This window comes from Ochlerotatus camptorhynchus, unplaced genomic scaffold (assembly GCF_037179485.1).
Source record: "Ochlerotatus camptorhynchus isolate MF236.1 unplaced genomic scaffold, CSIRO-AGI_Acam_v1.1 ptg000474l, whole genome shotgun sequence".
Classification (NCBI taxonomy): domain Eukaryota; kingdom Metazoa; phylum Arthropoda; class Insecta; order Diptera; family Culicidae; genus Ochlerotatus; species Ochlerotatus camptorhynchus.
The window spans coordinates 78,836-83,077 of record NW_027040960.1 but is presented as its reverse complement, the minus strand read 5'-3'; positions in this window follow the sequence as shown (position 1 = coordinate 83,077).

Below are 4,242 nucleotides of genomic sequence, written 5' to 3'. Positions count from 1 at the left end.
GACCGTTTTACAATTGTTGTCTTAAGTGCTATTTTTACAATTTGGCTTTGTTTATATTTTTATAATATGTCTTAAGAACAAGTTAAAACATTACTTCTAGTTGACGTTATGCGACGAATTAAAATATTGCTTTCATTTGGTTTTTGTCATTGTAAAGTCAATGTTATCGCAGTCCTTATTATATGTATCCATCATTTGGTTCAAGGGTCCAAATTTGGCATAATTCGTACGATGACGATTTGTAGCAAATATATTTCTATTTCGTAAATGCCTAGATGGTGTATATAAATTTAAGGATGACAATAGTTCTATTGAATCAATTCGATGTGATACGATATCGTTTACGAAAGAAATCATAGCAAATTCACGACGCTCTCTTAATGTTTGGATATTTATGAGCATACACCGAGCTGTGTAAGATGGCAGAGGAAATACAGTCCAACCTAACTTGCGGAGTGCATACAATAGAAACTGCTTTTGAACGGACTCTATTCTTTCTTCGTGTGTGATTGAAAAAGGTGACCAAACTATGCTGCAATATTCTAATATCGATCTTACATAAGCAATGTACAATGTTTTTATCGTTTACGGATCGTGAAAGTTTTAGCAGAAACGTTTTATGAAACCAAGCATGTTGTTAGCTCTGTAAATAATTGTGTTATAATGATCGGTGAAAGTAAGTTTTGAGTCCAAAATAACACCTAGATCCCTGACTCTATCACACTTTTCTACGATCTGGTTTCCTAAAGTGACTCTTATATCGGGTAGCTTTTGTTTTCTACTAATGGTAATGGAGTTACATTTTTTATATTTAATTGTAGCAGGCTTTTTTGACACCAAGTATGGAATATTTGAATTTCCTCTTTGAATGTGATGATGTCTTTGGCATCTTTTATTTCCAAAAAAAGTTTAATGTCGTCAGCATATATTAAAACTTTCAATTTCTTAATAATGAAAGATATGTCATTGACGAAGAGAATAAATAAAAGTGGAAATCCTGAAGTGACGTCAACGGGATTTGATATCTTTCCTTTGTATTTTACTATTTGATGACGGTCAGTTAAATATGATTCAAGCCACTTGAGGAGTGCGTAATGAATTCCCATTTTTTGAAGTTTAAAAAGAAGCATGGGTATGTCAATTCGATCAAACGCTTTGCTGAAATCTGTATACAACACTTCTACATGGTTTCCGTTATCCATTGCATTCAAGGAATAATTAATTAATTCTAGCAAATTCGTAGTTGTTGAACGGCCTTTAAAGAAGCCATGTTGCATAGTAGTTATTCTGTTTTTAATTTGAAGAAAGAGTTTTTCATTTACAATCGCCTCGAAAAGTTTCGGAATGCAAGATATAATAGCTATACCACGATAATTACGTATGTCGGATTTTTTACCCGATTTAAAGATAGGCACTAAAAACGAGTTTTTCCATATTTTAGGGAAGTTTCCGGATTCCAGTGACATATTGAAAATCCAAAATAATGGAGCAGTAAGTTCAATTGCTAAAGTTTTCATAAAAACTGGTGGAACACCGTCAGGGCCAGGACCTTTAGATGCATCTAAATTGTTTAAACCCTTTAAGATATCATGAACCTTGATTTGACTTACGCTGATGTCACTTGAAAATTCTGGATAAGATTCAAAATATTCACGGTCACGGTCCTCTTCTGAAAACGTAGTATATATTTCTTGGAAGAAATTTGCAAACAAATTGCATATATCATCCGAGTTCTCACCTATCCTATCGTCCAAATGCATCTTTGAGGGAAAATAATCAGATTTTAATTTGGTTTTCACATAATTGAAGAAGTTTCTGGGACAAGATTTTATTTCAAGTTCAGTTTTTAAATTATACTCCTCAAATGCCATATTTACGGCCAAATTTAACTGATCGCAAATGTCTAAATAGTATGCCAAAGTTTCTTCACTATTATATTTTTTATAAAATTTGTGCGCTTTTTGCTTTCGATTTTTTAAATTTTTCAGTTCCCTGTTGTACCAAACTGGATGTTTTGCATGACTCTGACGTCTTCTTCTTTTAGTTGGCACTTCTTCAAGTATTATTTCAAGCAACACATTGTAGAATACGTTTTTACGTTTTTAGCATTAGCACGCCCACGGTTGCTACTATGTTATTATCAGATCAGCTGCAATTACACAGAGAACCAACAGATAATATTTGGGAACAACAATCATCCTCAATGTGTAAAAACTGAAGATCATATATTTAGCCATACCAGCGCCGGCCGTGTCCGAATGCAGGTCCAATAGGGAATGGGAAGGAATGTGTTGACGTGATACTCGCTGTGAAGGAAACCGAGAAATCCTCAGTGCTGTAATATAATCTTAGAGGTGTTTCATCATCAAAGAGCTGAAAGCAAGCTTAAATAATTAAAATCCAAACATCCCGCATGAATGAAAACTGAAAAAGTGTATTATTATTATGTAAATTTAATGATGTCAGATATTCAAATATTCAACGATCTGAAAATAAACTTATCTTATTTAAAACAATGGATCTAACTTGAGTGAAGGCTGAGAAAAACTAATCATTACGTTATAAATCCAAAGATGTTCCGTCATCAACGAACTCAAAAGATGTTTCATCATTGAAGAGCTGAAAATAAATTTTAAAATAATAATATTTCTTCAAGTGTTCGTCGAGTGGTTGCATACGCAGCAAAGCTATGCAAATAAAACGGCGTCCCCGAAAGCTGTTTATAATTTGAAGTCGTCTTGGTTTGAACGGTCATACTCCCCCATCACGGTACGCTTCACCCGAGATCCATGGAATTCTCGAGGTCACATCCAGAATACATACTACACCATAAACATAACAAAGGCCGGCACATCCACCCTACGTTCAATTCACTGCCATCTATACACACTTGTGTCTCTCCCATACAATCATTATCACTTATATCTTCAATGAACACCTACACCCACACGCCTTTCTCCCCATTTCATGATCTTTTCACACAACCAACACTTTGCGTGGATGTTCTTTCAATCAAACGGTACGCACTATCAATTCGCCATTGACCAAGCTCAATCTGCATTAAAGTTCAAATTTCTCGAAAAATTTTTGCTCCGCTAAATTTTATTCCTGTGTTCTCTGAACATCAAACGAATTCAACTGGACACATCTCTGAATTTTCAAAAAGATCCTCTGCTGGTTGCGGAAAAGGTTGCTCGTGTAGAGATATGTGCCACTCCAGAAATCGCTGTCCAGGCTGTCTTCTTTGATCAAAGTATTGGGTTACGATTTGCTTCGCTAAACGTGAGTGGTTGTAGAGGGATTGAGAAAAGGAATATGGTCGATTCATTCTTGTTGTCCAAAGATGTTCATATTGCTGTCCTTCAGGAAGTGAATCCTCAGGGAGCCGAAGCAATGACATCGCATTACAGGTGGTACTTGGGTGACCGATCAAGAAATAGAAAACGAGGATTGGCCCTGCTCGTAAGGATCGGTGCCAACATCAGCGTCCATCGTCGAAAGAGTTGGGGTTCCAATATTGAATTAGCTGAATTTTCTTATCAGGTAATAACTGCCAGCGTACTTACTTCTGTGTTTTCAAATTGTTGAATTCTTTCAGTTTGGATCTGTTGTCCATCCGTTGCTTATTGTTAATGTCCATGGACCTAATCAGAACAGCTCCAGATTTTTTGCTGGACTGGGCTTTTTGGTCGGTGGACTCAAAGACCCATGAAGTTTAATAATCGCTGGAGATTTTAACAGCCAGCTCGGTTCAAACACCTTAACCATTGATGAACAAATTCTTATTCGCAAGTTTGTAGGACACGAGCAATTTAACGAAAATGGACAGCAAATGCGTTTTTTTTTCTTGAACCTGCACTCGTTGGTGGTAAGAAGCACTAAGGCCAATTCTAGTTTCAAGTGGACCTGGTCATGTGGGAATCGATCTAGTCAGATTGATCACATATTGACCCACCGGTATTCGTTTTTTTTTCCTGAAGCGAATGCAGTGTACCAAACCAGGTGATATACAAACCGACCACAAGATTCTTATGTTTAACATTGTGGAGAATCAGTCTGCTATAACAGCCCCGTTTATCAAGACTCCTGTTCCTCCACGACCACGACACGATGTTGATCCAACACTTTTGCAGAACAAAACTGTTCAGAAAAATTATGCTGACAACCTAAAAAATCTCGGATCTGCCTCTCATGAATCTATCGACGTAGAACACTTAAAGAGAAGCTAAATTTAGCAACTAC